The sequence below is a fragment of the Protopterus annectens genome, chromosome 3.part1 (genome assembly GCF_019279795.1).
Source record: "Protopterus annectens isolate FY-2018-M chromosome 3.part1, PAN1.0, whole genome shotgun sequence".
Taxonomy (NCBI): domain Eukaryota; kingdom Metazoa; phylum Chordata; order Ceratodontiformes; family Protopteridae; genus Protopterus; species Protopterus annectens.
In genome coordinates this window covers 764,769,765-764,787,264 of record NC_056732.1, presented here as the reverse complement: position 1 = coordinate 764,787,264, position 17,500 = coordinate 764,769,765, and positions in this window count along the sequence as shown.

The following is a 17,500-nucleotide window of genomic DNA, read 5'->3' as shown; positions in this document are numbered from 1 at the left end:
CAGGTGTTAATTGCCCATATGAAGGGATACAGTGAGACAGAATGGGATTATCTCACGCTCTTAAGAAGAATATTATTTTCAATAAAATGAAGGGGGAGGGAAATCATTTATGTCAAAAGTGGTTAAAAGTTTTGTAATGTTTTAGTTTATGGTATAATATTTATGGGTTCCTATCAGTTCGTCAAAACTTCAGCAGTTCGAACACCATATGTTCGAACTGTGAAGTTCGAAAACTGATTATCGCGAAAGCGTGGAACAGCGAATTCTTTCCAAGGGAAAGAATATGGTGGGCCATTTCTGTGGCTTTGCTATTTTAAGCGGAAAGTTATGGGTTGGGTTCAGGTAAGTGTATGATTTTGCAGACATTAGGGTAGGGTGCAGGTTAGGTGAGTTAGGGTTAGAGCGTGGGTGAGGTGGGTGTGCGATAGTGACAGACCTTAGGGTTAAGGTTTGGGTTAAGGTAAGTGGATAGATAGTAGTGTATGTACAGTTTAATGTAGGGTTAGATGTAGGATTTTAAGTGTATGTGTGTGGACTGCTATTCTTTTTGGTGTGCTTGTGTTGTGTGTGTGTGTTTCTTGGAACAGCGATTTTTTTCCCTGGGAAAAAAATCGCTGTTCTAAGCCTTTGATGGTTTTGCACTTCGAGGTTAGACGTTCGAACATACGGTGTTTGAACTTCTGCCATTTCATCGAAGTGATATAGACCCAATATTTACATATGTCTGGTAGTCAGTGCAGTGAATGGTCTGGGAATGAATGCAGAGAATTAAGGTCATGAAATGTTAAGTTGCTTCCTTAGTCCAGAGTTTGATTACCTCAGCCTCCAACTGTGTTCCCTGTATCTATGAGTAAGTTACTTAACCAGTCAGTGCTCCCAGGTCATTAAGAAAAAGAGACTCTTGTGTCCACTGGATTTACCCACTGGGGAAATCCTTGATGGACAGAGGCAGTCAAAAAATTACCATCTATATAAATCAAATTTGTGGGTCACATTTTGGTTGCACAGCTAGGCTTACAAACACCTTAGTGGTCGTATGAACAAATAAAAGGAAATGTAGGTACTAAGTTAAGCTCATGGAACAGAGCAAAAAAATAATATATTAATATGAACAGACCACAGATATTCTCATGGGTAGGCCTTTGACTCTACATGTAATTATATATCTTACACTATATACAACTATATGTCCTATACTACATATACATCCCAAGTCTTATGTACATTTAGTGAAGCATCTGGTAGTTATTTATATATTTAAGCAACAACTGACAATGTGGTGTGGTATATTGAAGATTTACCCATGATTGGCGTGGTTTAAGCATGAGGGTGAAGCCTGAGTGATTAAATAAAGCCAACTGTGGATAAATTTCAATATGCCACAACCACAGAGTCAGTTATTGCTATTATACAATGACATTATTTAAGGAAAAAAATACTTACTTTTCTTAAATAATGTCTTTGTATAACGGCGCATTACTGTTCTTCCCCGGTGGTGGTATACTGCTTCCTTGTATTGATGCACTGCGCATGTGTATGGGAATTGAGTTTGTACGCATACCCAGTACATCAATGCTTTGAAACAGAAGCAACGAAGAAAAGAAAATCTCCATTGGTCCGTTTTTTCTTTTCTTTTTTTTTTTTTTTTAATTTATTAAAAAAAAAGGTTTGGGGCACTTTATACCAACAGAAAAAAGACCAGCCGCCCAGACCTTTTTCTAATGGTATATTGTGGAATTTACAGTGGGTACACTGGCCAATCAGCATACACATTTTGGAATATTAATGCGGGGGTCATTGTATAATTGTGTATAACTCTTAACTAAACATTCTGTTTGCTTGCTTATCTTGAGTTTCCATGCTTGTATATATGGTTGTTAAATATGTTAAATATTGTTTCTTTATGTTTGTATCTTTATTTGTACTGTTTTTTCTTTAGTTATTTGTTCAGTAAAAGGCATATAAAAATACTGGTAAGGCAGTGCAGCTTCACATCTCTGCTATATTACCTGAGGTGCAGTTATTTAGATGAGATCTAGTCTGCTCTGTTAGTGGTAAAATAGGCAGATACTAAAGTGGATTTGTTGATATCCTTTTTATACTCATGTTGCTTAATAAAAAGGAATTCTGCAGAGAATAAAGGCCAAATTTTCCTCATTTATATAAATACAGTTTTTGATTGCCTCTGAAAATAGACAAATCTTGATGCCAAAAGGAAATCAGATTAATTCTCCCATAAGTTAGCTTACTAATTAATCAATCAGTCTGTCAATGAAATCTGAACTAATGTTTAATAAGCAGCCATGGCTTACAAACAGAAAATGTAGTATAGCTGGTTTCTTATACATAATAAGTAAACACTTACTTTATCTAAGTAGAATCTCACTTTGAGCTAATGATATTGCATGACTTTACATGAATGATTCTGCTTTACTTATAAACCTGTACAGAAAATAGCAAGCCATGATACCTAAAGGTTGTGAACAACATGAGCAACATGAGTACTAAAAAAGAATATCAACAAATCCACTTTATCATCTGCCTAAAAAAAAGAAATAAAATGGACCAACGGAGACTTTCTTTTCTTCGTTGCTTCTGTTTCAAAGCATTGATGTACTGGGTATGTGTAGGAACTCAATTCCCATATGCATGCGCAGTGCATCAATACAAGGAAGCAGTATAGCACCACTGGGGAAGAACAGTAATGCGCCGTTATACAAAGACATTATTTAAGAAAAGATTCCATGTGAAGGCAAAGGCCAAGGTACCGGAATCAATAAAGCATTTTATTTGTTTCGAGTCCGTGCTGTTATTTCCGTTATTTGGTGGTTTTCAGTTTAAATTATTTAAGAAAAGTAAGTATTTTTTTCTTAAATAATGTCATTGTATAATAGCAATAACTGACTCCGTGGTCATGGTATATTGAAATGTATCCACAGTTGGCTTTATTTAATCACTCGGGCTTCACTCTCATGATTAATCCACGCCAATCATGGGTAAATCTTCAATATACTACACCACATTGTTGGTTATTGCTTAAATATATAAATAACTACCAGATGCTTCACTTAATATACATAAGACTTGGGATGTATATGTAGTATAGGACACATAGTTGTATATAGTGTAAGATATATAATTGCATGTAGAGTCAAAGGCCTACCCATGACAATATCTGTGGTCTGTTCATATTAATATATTAATTTTTTTCTTTGTTCCATGAGCTTAACTTAGTAGCAGCATACATTTAATTTTCATTCTATAGTAATCATAGTCAGACATCACTATACCACCACCTTTATCTGCTTGTGAAATTCTTAAACCACTAGTAGTTAAATTAGATATTAGCATTCTTTCATCAGCATTCAAGTTATTATAGCTAGTTGTACTCAAGGCAGATATAAAGAGTTTAATATTCTGCAAGTCAAATTCACAAATCTGTTCAAAAGCTGCTAGGGTAGAATTTAAGATAAGATTGAATGTACTATACACATGAAATTCATTATTATGATTAACATTATTAGCACCCAAAAGAAGCTTCAAGTTGAACTTTCTGTTGGAAACTGACAGCTACAAATCGATGTCTTTAAATGAGCTTAATGGGGCTTATAAAAAAATCAGAATATTTTTAAATGATCTATTCATAGAAACAGGCATTACTTTGAAGATGTATAATTATTTAACAGTCCCGGCACCACAGATTCCAATCATATTCAGAACACCCAAGATACATAATGATTTATATAATCCTCCCTAATGCCCGGTAGTCAGTGGTCATAATTCCATTATTTACCCCATGGCGAAATTTGTGGAAAACATACTTAAAAAGTTTTTGATAGACGAACCGAAAGTATGTAAGCACTCATAGTCTTTTTTGGCAAATATCAATGGATTGGGATATACCGGGGATTACAACTTTGCAACTGTGGATGTTAAGGACTTGTACACGGTAATTCCTCATGAATTAGGCATAGACTGGATTAGCCAGTTGTTGGTCCAGAAAGGCATTAGTAATGAGGAATTATATTTGATTCAACAATTTCTTGATTTGATTCTTATGAAAAATTTTTTCTTATTTGAAGATTCTTACTATTTGCAGACCCAGGGTGTTGCCATGGGGTCACCGTATGGAGCTAGTTTCTCCAAATTGGTCATGGTCTATTGGGAAAAGGAATACATTTTTAAGAGCAATCCTTCTTTGGAATACATTTATCACTACATACGTTACCTTGATGATATTTTTATCATTTTCAAAGGCAATGAAACCATCTTTAAGGAATTTATGAGTTACATTAATACCACCACTGATTTTCTACAATTCACTAGTGAGTTTCAAGGGGAAATTATTTCCTATTTGGACATCAGCTTGAATAAAGATAATATCAGACAATGCTATGTAGCCACTATTTTCAGAAAAGAAACACATTCTAACTCTTTTCTGCATTATACGTGCTCTCACCTTGACCATCGGAAGAAATCAGTGGTCAAAGGGCAGCTGGTCTGGACTGCCAGAATGATTTCCAATTTTAATGATTTCCTAGATGAATGCCAGTTCCTTAAAGATATGTTTCTTAAATGTGGTTACCCACAGTCTCTATTGGAGAATACTATAAAGGAGGTCATTTCCAAGAGGTCAAAAGGGCATTTTAAAGCCATTCTGAATGATTCTTCATTCCATGACTGGAATGACCTTGGACACACTAGTGTACATATCAGTAGATCAACTAATAACACCCCTACAGATTTTTCATCTATACTCATTACTCCATTTTGTAATGAAGCATATATAATAAAACGTATAATATATAAAAATTGGGACCTGGTATTAGCAGATGTTAATGTAAGGGACAATTTACCTAGTAGACCCAGGATTATATTCAAGAGGAGTATAAATCTGAAAGCCACTTTAGAGCAGAGGAGAACTGATAACACCAGGATCAAAGGCATGTTTAAATGCAAATCTTGTCCTTATTGTAAACATGTCAGCACAGGGCTTTCCTTCATGATTAGGGACATGAGACTTTCTTGCACGGGTAGGTTTAATTGTAATACCCTCAGTATTATTTACTTGGCCCAGTGTAAAATGTGTCCTGTTTTTATATCGGTAAATCAGACAGGAGACTTAGGGACAGGATGTATGAACATCTATATGCAATTAAGAACAAAAGAGTTGAGAATGCTTTGGCCAAGCATATCATTAATTCACCAGAACATACCTTTGAATTTAAAGTAATTGACAGAGTTGACACTATCATCATGGGTGGCCCAACCTCCTTACGAATGGAAAAATGTGAACATTTGTGGCAGCTAAAATGTGATACAGTCAGGTATCCAGCTATTAATGAAATGTGCTCCATAGAATGCATATTAAAACTAAGGGGCCTTATTAGACAAAAGATTTCTAGATGCCTAATTCTTTGATACAACCAAATTTGTAAGGATGAATTATTCATATATGCACCTAGTAGCTATACATTGTTATACTTATATTCATACATCTATTAATCTACTTGTTCATAATCACATATTATTATAAATTATATATTTTTACTGACTTAATCTTTTTAAATGTTGCATATTTGTATATAACTATTTTTAATAATTCATCAGAAGATTTTTAACTATATTTTTTATATATTTACATATTCATATATTCATACAGTTCAATATATTAATTATTTACTTTTTTTATTTCAGTGTTCTTCATGTGTAATTGTGTTTTGTGATTTTGGTGCTTTTTTGATACTAATTAGTTAATTAATCATGTGATATAATTTATTAGGGATGCATCCTGAAAGGATGTATTTGAAGTATGTTACTCATTACTGTCTTGTCTTTTGTTTGAAGAAGTACAGGTATTATCCTGTACGAAAGCGTTTACTTTTATCTGTAATAAATTTTCTACTTGAGTGCACCTTGGTTCAGAGTCTACCTTTTTGTTCTTTTATTAGTATTAGGTGTGCCATGAGTTGTGCTTGTATTGTTTTCTTTAGTATTTTAGAAAGAGGGGAAAGGATGGCATTAGGCCTGAAGTTGGTGGTATAAGTATTTTTGCCACCTTTGTGGAGGGGGATTATGAAAGCATGGTGCCAGATAGAAGGGATGTATGATTCTTGTATGGCTCTATTTATAAGAATAGAGATGGGATAGGCAATGCTGTCTGCAGATTGGTTGAGGAAGGTGGGTGGAAGGTTGTCGGGTGCATTGTGACAGGGTTTGAGTTTGAGGAGAAGTCTTTTTATAGTGCTTGTTGGGATGGGCTTGAGGCAGAAGGATGTGGAGGAAGGTTGATGACTGGGGTGGTGGTTGGGGCAGGAGTGGGTGATGGTGGAGGAGGGGGGTGGGAAGGAGTCTGATAGTTTAGCTATGCAGTCTGGGAAGAATGAGTTGAACTGGCTGGCTGTTTCAAGGTTGGAGAGGTTGGGTTCTGAGCAGGTTTTTTTTTTTTTTGATGCCAGGATGTAGCATGGATGAGATGGAGTCTCAGAATTTTTTGGGATTTGTTGAGTGCAAGGACTGGAGTTTGGAGTAGTGGGCTTTGTGGTCTTTAATTAGTTTTTTTGCAGAGTTTCATAGTCGCTTATACTCTAGGAGGCTGTTAGGGTTTTTATGTTTTTGATATTTCCATGAAAGCAACAACACAAGCAAGAAGTTATAGATATGACAATGAAGTACAGTTTGCTGTTGAAAGACATTTGAGCTCCTAGAATGAACTCTGAAATCCTCACATCCATTAAGTAAGGGACTTTCAATTAATTTCAGAACTCTACTGCTAGTCAAGAATTGGAATGGCCAAGGCTGAATAGCGTATAGAATAATGGATGAAAACGAGCACCATTTGTATTTTGGGGTTGAATGAAAGAGTGGAGTGGCATTATCCACATGTTTCTTCTTACAAGAGTTTAGAAGATTTTTTTCTGATAGTTGCTGTGGTGCTTGTTATAGATTAATACCATTGGTCAAAACTTTATCAAATTCATTGATTATAATGATTTCAAAAGGATCTTGAGAAAATCAAGAGAAAGATGAGATTTAACCTGAGGAGTAGTAGCTGAGGATTATAAATTATGCTGGACTATAGTAAAGCTTTTAACCTCTGAAGAAAGGCCCTTGTTCATATTGTTAGACGATGCAGTCTGGGACTGTAAATTCAACTATTTTGTATTGCAGTTCTTTCTATTAAAAGTAATAATCGATTCCACTCATTTCATTTATCAACAGAGGTAAAAACTGCTCTGGATAACTTTGTTCCATCACAGTATATTTAGTGACAACTACTGGGAAAAAAGTTATCCTTTAAGTGGCTTTGCTTAAGGAAAACAATTCTCTACATTTTCTAATGTAATTCTACAAGAACTGTTTGAAGATCCAATTTTTGGCTCCAGCTGTTTTGTGCTACTAGCTGATGCTACCAGTTCTGCTCAACAGAAGAGGGATGGCATGGATTTTGTGATTAATGCACCTCTAGCTTTTTAGATGACCAAATTCATGCAAAAACTGGTCAAACAAGACCCATTATCTCTGAGCATGGAAGCTACCCTTAAAGTGGACAAGCACAGCAGGATAAAACTGTTAGCAGCTAAGTGATACTACTGCTGTGCTGCATGAGTTTGTGAGAATGAGTGATACAGTTCCTGGTAATCCTTTCCCTGTGTGATTATGTTTTCTGAATGCTTGCTGCACTGACATGTGAGTTGAAGAGGTTTCTGCCCTTTTTCATGACAAGTAAAGTAGAAGCTTGATTTTAAATAAAACTAGAGGTTAAATACCTATTATGTTTTTCAGGGATTCATTGCTAAATGGCAAATGTTTTCCAGAACTGTGGCTTAAATACTGCTGTCATAACAAACTTTGACTAATAAAAGATTGCATACAGGATGGTTCATTCACTCTGAATGAATGAAGACAGAATGGGATCTTTATGTTCAGAATCAACACACATAAACTGTTGGCATACACAATGCATGGGTGTAGTTTCCGCTCTCTTTTACACTTGCAAAAATATTGTCTGCTCATCATTCATGATTGTACTGTACACATTCAGCTGAAAAATCTGTTTAGATAGCCTAATGTTTTTTTCTTCCACAGACTATTTAGCATCAATGGCATGATATGTGCCACTGTGAGTTAATTTTCACTCTTGGCTATTTTTTGGAATAAATAATACAACAAACCAAAGAAATACATTTTTGTAAGTGCTTTATACAGATTTTTATCATTTTGCCTGCTTATTCAGACTGTGTCTTTAAAAGAAAGAAAGGATGATCATTTCTGTAGCCTTTCATATTTATGTCTTAGATTTTGGAGGAATAGTTTATGGTAGCCATTTCTTCCATGTCAGATAGTGTGTATGTGTAGTGTGTGTATGTGTGTGTGAGTGTGTGTGTGTGTGTGTGTGTGTGTGTGTGTGTGTGTGTGTGTGTGTGTGTGTGTGTGTGTGTGTGTGTGTTGATTCATCCTGATGTCTATTATTTTTTGCCAGCAAGACAGATTTAATTTCATTAATGTACACATTATTTTACTGCTATTGACACACATTATCCATGTGTCTAATTTTAAGGGATCAGTGGTACAGGGTTAGTAAAATTACTATAGTTAGTTCCATTAAGAGGAATAGAGATTTGTTACTACTCTTGTTTCCTGTCTGTTTGTTAATGCCAGTTTAGTTTCATTACTTGTTTGTAGTGCTTTACCAATTACAAAAGTTAGGACATTAAAATTATGTAGTATTGAATGCCTAGACTACTGCTAACCTAATATCACAACAAGATATTGTCAGAAATGTATTATATGATGTTATCAAATTCTTGGCATGGAATATTAAGGGTTTACATATGACAGAGAAGATAGTATCCATAATGTGGAAAATTGTCAGGAAATCATTTTTTTGAAAGGTCAGCAACATGGTTTCAGACCCTTCCATAGCACCACCACCACACTTACATCATTCACTAATACCGTCAATAACCACAGAAACAACGGACTGCTAGTATCTGCTACACTCTTAGACTTATCTAAAGCCTTTGACATGGTCAGCCATGAAAAACTGCTTCATACACTAACCAACCTAAACCTCAGTATCTCTACTATCTCTTGGTTCAAGAGCTATCAAGATGGTAGGCAACAAGCTGTAAAATGGCAAAATCAGCTCTCTCCCTTACTGCCTGTCTCCATAGGGGTACCCCAAGGCTCCATCCTGGGTCCTTTACTCTTCACCCAATTTACTAATCAACTACCATCCACCATTCCCAAAGCCTCAGTAGTCCAATATGCAGATAATACTACCATAATCTGTGCAGCCAACTCACTAGACCACCTCCTCTCCCTAACACAAGAATGCTTTTCCCTGGCCAAAACATGGATCACCAACCAGAACCTCATTCTAAACCCAGCCAAAACTAAACTACTCCTCTTCAGCCCTCACAGATCTCCACCCCCCTCATGTAACTTTATAAACTCCTCACATAACAACACCACCATCATACCCAGCATTCATGCTAAACTGCTAGGCCTGGAAATTGAAAATCACCTTTAATTTGACATTCACATCTCACAGACCATAAAAAGGGTTCACAAAAAAATGGGTCTACTCTATCGCAACAAACAGTTTTTTCTCCAGTCACTCTAAGGTTACCACTGCCAGGAAACACATCCTATCCACCCTACTGTACGCCTCCCCCCATGCTTACCAATCTCCGAAAAACAGAGCTGAACAAACTAGATAGCTGTTACAATAAAATAGCCAGATTTGCCACAAGTTCACCTTCTAGAACCCACCATTGTGAAAGCCTCAAAAAACACAACTGGTTAGAGCTCCCACTGACACTACAAGTCAATCAACTATCACTCGCTCACAAAATACTACATCATGTAGGCAACACCCCTGCCCTGCAACAACTACATCAACCCTACACCCCTACCAGATCCCTTAGATAAAGTACCCAACACCTCCTTAAGATAACAAACTTCAACAATGAGGCAGGTAGATCCGTTTATAGCCACTACATCTATAAAATCTGGAACTTCCTTCCAGCCCACATAATAAGTAACAACTCCTCAACCCAATTTAAAAAACTACTTAAAACACACTTCCTGAATCATAGATTATACACCTGTACCACCCCTGGATAGTAACTCAGCATTCTCTGTTTTCAGCAACTACAGTAACAGCATATCTACTATTTTTTTATTGTCTACATGGGTGAATGTAAACTCTCACCACTGAAAAGTAAACAAATTGTACATAGAATTTCTCTCAGGTGTAAAAATGTTGTGTGTAAGTTGTCAATTCTGTATCCTGTGAATGTCCTCATGCATCCTGTAAATGTTGGCAAATGTAACTTTTGTTAAACTCGCTATCTTATATGTTAACAGTTTAACTGCTCTGGTGCTTTTCTCCCTGGACCTCCACTTAAAATGGACATATATCCAGTTAGACTCTCCTGATTAACAAATTTAAAATAAATAAATAAATAAATAAATAAATAAATAAAAACACATAATTTTGGATCAATCCTTGCGGTTCTGTTTCCCTCGTGCTTTTCTGTTTTTCATTATCTATGCCTGGTTAAGTTGGAAGCAGGCTAACTATTATCCATCATTGTGTTATGTCCTTAGATTATCCATGTTAAGATGGGGTCAGCTAACTCATTTGAATATGTTATGGGAATACAACCTTCCTTTGGTGGCCATATTATTCACCTCCCTCCTGGTAGTGTTTAAGTCATCCTGCAGGAGTTTTTCCTCAGTATTGAATTACCCACATTGGCTTACTGTTGGAGACATTAATGTCAGGACTGATGATACATTTGTGGCCTCTGTTATGGAATTCCTTTGTATTAAGAAGGGCTTTTGGTTTATGAAAAAGATCAGTTCAGTCACATATGTACATAGCCATATTGCATCTCTTGTTTTACAACTCAGATTTCCTCCTTATTATCTGTGTGTTGAACCTGAGACTTGATTAGATCATTCAGTCATGCAATTTTCTGTCAACCTTCCTTGCTGTTATCCTTCTGAAGCTGGTCATGTGCTCTGCAGAAATCTTCAGCCATTATCCCTATATACTTTGGTATCTGCTCTTCTATTATTTCCAGTTATTCAGAGCAAAGATCTTGCTAAACTTGTGGATATACATGATGAGGTGTTAGGACAGGCTGTTGTTCAGGTGGCCTCTAGACATATTCATCTGTTTTGACTTGCTCCATAACAGCCATGGTTTCACCTTTCCATTAGGAAATTCAGGAGAGCAGGACATAGTCTGGAACAGGAATGGTGGCATTCAGATCTGTTAGAGGACACGCTTGTCATGGATAATCACTTCTTTGGCTATAATTTGGTGATCAATCATAAGAAATCCATCTACATTTCTAATTTGATCTCTTGAGGTGTCAAATCATTCAAGTAGCTGGATACTTTTTCTCAGCATCTCTCTACCAGGTGGAAATTGTCTTCTGATTAATGTGAACTGACAACATGATATTTTGCTTTCAAGATTGCTGTTATTAGATCTGCAATGCCTCTTCTCAACCTTATTTGCCTTGCCTTTGGTCTTTGGGAGTAAGTCTTGCAGTTTTATTTGAAAGAGTTTGCTATTCATGATAATGATGACCTGTATCCTCCAATCATCAGCATGCATATTATCACATGTTCCTTTGACCCTTGCCCTACTAATTTGTGATAGCATTCTTAGGGGTCACATGTCCTTTCTTTTATGAAATTGTCACCAGCTCACTTAAGAAAGGGGTATTTCCATCTCATTTAAAGCAGGCTTTAGTTTCCTTGATTCTTACAAAGGCTGATTAGATTCAGACTATGTTAATGATTATTGACCAATCTCTAAAATTCTTTTTATTGGTAAGGTCTTTAAGAAAGTGGTTTACCATCAGCTGGAGTCTTATGTAAGCAAACAGGGCATTCATGACCTATTCCAGTCTGGATTTAGTATAAGTCACAGAACTGGGGCAGCTCTTGCTAGAGTTTTTAGCAACCTCTTTCATCATTGCTACTCGGTCTGGGTCCTTCTTGATATCTCACTGGCATTTGATTTGATGAATCATGCTATTCTATTGTACCATTTGGAACACTACTATGGCATTCTTGTGCAGTTCTGGAATGGTTTGCCTCTTACCTTTCTGGGTGCATCCAGACTGTGGTGTCAAGGATTAATTTGTCTTTGTCTCAATCCAGCCCCCCCCCCCCACTTTTTGTATGATATGTCATGGTTCTAATCTTGGCCCTTGTTTTTCACCATCAACTTAATGGCATTAGGTGATGCTATCATTTGAGATGCTTGCAATACCATTGCTGTGCTGATGTCACACGGCTATAGCCCTCACTGTGGCTGCTCTCAATCATCTAATACAGGATCTGGAACTTATCCATGACTGGATGGTCGGTAACAATCTTAAGCTTAACATTTCTAAATGTGTGGCCTTGATGCTCTATGCTGTACTTACAGATTCCTTTTTTCCCAATTTGACCCTTGATATTTTTACTGGGGAGATGGTCCATGAGAGAAGCATATGCTAATCAGCCATATGCTCTTCCCCTGGAAGTGCATCAGGGAAGGCATGTACATGTAAAGTGACCCACAGAATCAATGAGCTATGCTGATTAGCATGGCCATCCCTTGCACCTCTTGCTAATTGTGTTCATTCATTGTGGAAGAGTTAAGTGCTAGGGCGTTTACTGTTAAAGTAGTGTTAGATGGTGTGTGTGCATGTGAGTGTATGTGAGTGGCTGCATTTGTGAGTGTATGTGTGAGTATGTGTCTGTCACAAAGGCAGCAGTAAGGGAGTTATTCAGTGGTGTACATTAGGTAGCTGTATATGTGTGTGGAGGGGGTAGAATTAATGTGTGTTTGAGCATTTTAAGCAGAATATTGATGCACTGTTATCACTCAAACCATTCTGTACTATTAATGACTTAGTGTACACTTTGGCAGAAATACACTAGACCACACCATGCATACACTTTGTCTGAATCCAATAGCACATAAGGTAACAGGCTTAGAAATATATGCCTTGAGTTTAGCTACACTACCAAAGGAAGCATCCCTGTAGAATTATTAGCTATTATACTGAGGTCATCATTTTGTTGCACTTACATATCTAAATATCTGTTACAAAAAGTCAGACTGTGGTCGCTACATGGTTATCTATGCTGTTTTCCAAATGGAAACATTATGACCTTCTAGATTCTACTATGCTTTTAAATTTCAATATAAGCTTAGTCAATGGTATAGTAGAGCCATAGATTGTCAAAATGGCAAGAATATTCAAATTTATTGTTATTTTCCGTGCAAGTGTGTAATAACATGCAAGAATTTTTGTGTTATACGGATTGCAAATTTGGAAGTATTTATAGTATATATTTTCCTTTTTTTTGTTACATTGTTATAATAATGACATAGTGTTTTGGGCTTGGCATAATAGTTATGGTGTTTAACTCACAGAGATAAGGTACAGTTTGATTCTTACCCTTGAGGGAAGTTGGTTAAGCTTAACATGCCTCGCAAATGCAGCTTGCCTGTACAACAACTGTTGCAGTGATTTTGACAATTTGTAATACTCACACAATATTGTCTATTTGAATAAACTAAAAAAATCATATTTATTCAAACAAGCCAACATTTAAGCAACCCTGTACCAAAATGCAAAGCAAGGTGAAATGTACTCATAATGTCACTATGCAAACCATAGAATTATTCAGAATAGCAGTCTTATGTGTCTTCAGACCACTAGTATTCTGGCAGCACCCAACATATGTTATATTTTTGACAAATTATTGTATATCATTTACTTAAAAGTACACAACAGCCATTTATCATGTTTTCATTTGATGAACTTTACAGAGCCACCAGAAAGGACTTTGCATGCCAAATGAAACACCCATAGATAGCAACTTAAGTGGACAGCACTGGATACATCACAGCTAGATTATCAACATGCCTGCAAGGCCTGTAGCAAGTCGTTTACAAAACATCCAGTCATTTCTCCAGATTTTGTCTCCTTTTAAGTAAGCAGCAGTAATAATAATAAAATATTTTTCAGATATCTTAGTTTAGGTATCTTTCAGATGTTGTATAAGTTAAAACATTTTAAATGCTTTGTTTAACTGTAAATGCAAGAATAATTTGTAGGTAATATAAAATACAAAGTCAATTAGTTAAACTGCTGATATGAAAATTATATTTTATGATTTTAAGAATAACATCTCAAAATGTAAAAATATGAGTAAAATATGTATGTGATTGTACCACTTTTGAGCATGTGCTTATCTTTTAAACAGTTTTAGAATAATACAGTTTCCATGATGGTGGGCAGCTGTTTTATATCTGAAATCAGTGCACTGCAGTGCAACCTGTATTTATCTAGTTTTACTAAAGCTTATACTTAATAAAGGTCACACAGTTATGTATTTTTACTGATTGCTACTAAAATTGCATATTTATTATCTTTGTCTCACTGAACTACATTTTAAATCTTTACTCCTGCAAGGGTTATTACAGGACCACAGTATGAATATGTTTTAAGCTGTACTGCAAATTATAAAAATGATGTGATGTATGGAACATGCTAATTACACTATAATATTCAGAAAAAGAAAAAAAACAGTTAAGAGCAAAGAACTGTATGTGACCCAACCTTAACAATTGTTAAGCACCTCTACTTACATTGTTGAGATCATGTCTAGTGCCAAAAATCCAATCTGCCTTTCTGGCCAACAAATGCTGGTACCTTTCCCCTAACGTCCTGTAATAAACTTTAAAAAGTGGCAAAAATTGCAGTATGTGTTAGCAAGCATTTTCTTTTTTATTTCAAAACAGGTTTATTGTTTTAACATATAAGAGAAATATCATAACAATTTTATACAAGCAATTAAAAATAGGTATTATTATAATATTCAACAAAACAACTAAAGTATTTACAAAGACATCCACTACAATTAGATCAATTAATTAAACTAAAATACCGTGCTATTGAAATTAGAATTTTTTTAACAAATTTTGTAAATTATCCCATACAATATAATATGATGTTTTTCTAGTTGTTCTCATTCTAATTGTGCTTATTTCCATATGGCACATTATATTCATAACATTTTTAAATTCATTGAACGAAGGAGGTGTATCTGAAATCCAATTTCTAGTTATTATTTTCCTGGCCATTGCTAGGATAGACCATAACAAGGGAAGCTTAATCTTTTTAACACATTGAGGTACAGGTGTGTTGAATAATATAAGAGACTTAGAAATAATGAAATTATCTGTAAAAAGAGCCTGCAAAAATTCATTAATTGACTTCCAGTATTCTTTTAACTTCATACAGTCATAAAGCATATGAGCCCAGTCAGCATTAATTTCTACATTACATCTCTTACATAGATTATCTTTATTATTTATTTTATTCATCATCAAAGGTGTATAAAAAGATCTATGTAAAAATTTCCATGTATAAAGTCTCCAGACAATGGAAGATGTAGTTCTATAAGCAGATTCCAATATATATTGTTTATCTTGTTGAGTTGGTGGGTCCCCATTAATAGAGATGAAATAATTCCAGTATGAATCTACACTGTAAAAAGTTTCTTGTCTGATAATTTTATGTATATATGAAAGTTTACCTTTATCAGAAACTTTATGCTGTAAATTTAATATCAAGTAATCAATCAGTTTTGGAATAGATTCTTTAACTGTTATAGACATTAGATCTATTCTATCAATGAGATGTTGTCTAAAGATCTGAACCTCTAACCAGCAAGTTTCTCTTAGATCAAATTCTTGTTTTAAGAAATCTAGATTTTTTACTTTATTATCAGATATCAGCTGATACCAGTACTTTAGATCATTATCTATAGCTAAATGAGCTCCTTCAGAAGTAGATGGCATAAGCATACCCTGAGTATACATTATAGGGGATACAATAAAATTCCATTCCCTATACTTAGGGTGCATGAATATAAAGTTACGATAACTAATAATAATATTTAATGGGTAACACACCATATGTTTAGGTGTAATAGGTGAAGTACAAAATTCCTTTAGCAACCACAACATGGAGTTATTTACAATCATATTTTTATGTGTTAAGGAGATTTTCATGAAGTGCATACTAATTAGCTCCCAATAATCTTTCCATTTTGCGATATATGACTGATCTATTAATAAAGTAATAACTTTTATAATAGAAGAGATAATATATAAATTAAAGTCTGGAAAAGAAATACCCCCTTGAGACCAGCTGTTAGTATGTTTCTTTAATGCAATCCTAGGTCTATTAGGTGCCCATAAGAAATTTAACATTAGTGTATTCAGTTTCTTGATAATTATTTTTGTAGGTGAAAGTATTATTGATTGTATTAAGTATAAAATCTTGGGGAATATTATCATTTTAATAATTGTAAGTCTCTCCTCCATAGTAAAAAACATATTATTCCAGGTATTAAAAAGATTTTGTATATTAAGAAAACAGGTATTATAGTTATTATATATAATAGATTTAATATCTTTAGATAGTATTATACCTAAATAAGTTATCTGACCTGAATTGGGTACATATTTAGTAAAATCACTAATGAGAATATTTTTTCGTGTATATATAGGTAGTATTTTAGTTTTTCTTCATTGAATATTAAACCAGAAATACTTTTAAAATTCATCATTTTATCAAATAAAGACTGCATAGAAGAATTAGATCCTGCTGATGTAATTAGAACATCATCTGCAAAAGTTGAATTTTTGATGTTGTATTTTCGTCTATTTCAAAACCCTCTATGTCAGTACTGTTTCTAATCAAATTAGCCCAAGGCTCCATTACTAAAGTGAATAATAGTGGAGAAAGTGGACATCCTTGCTTTGTACCTTTAAGAATGGGTATTTTTTGTGAAACATATGTTCCTATCTTAATATAAGCCAGCGTTCCTTTGTATAAATGCTCAATTAAATTTACAAATGCATCAGAGAAGTTTGTGCATTTCAGTAAGGTAAACAGATAGTCCCAACTTACTGAATCAAATGCTGAACCTATATCAAGACTAATAAGTGTTAAATCTTTCTTTTTCCTATTTGCAAAATCAATTAATGTTAAAGTTCTTCTTATATTATCAAAAGTATTTCTATTTACAATGAAGCCCGTCTGATCTATATCTATAATGCTGGGGATGATTGTCTTCAATCTATCAGCAAAAATACTCATAAACATTTTATAATCAACATTAAGTAATGAGATGGGTCGATATGAAGAACATCTAGTTGGATCTTTATTAGGTTTTAAAATTGGTGAAATAAATGTATATTGCCAAGATGGGGGGGTTATTAACTCAGTTTGGGACAAAATAAAAACCTTATGTATTAATGAATATGTAGTTTTAGAAAGGATTTTATATATCTCTGGTATAATACCATCATTACCCGGTGCTTTGTTTGATTTAAGCTTATTTATTTGTGTAATAACTTCTGTATATGAAATACTCTTGTCCAATAGTTTAATCTGTTGTT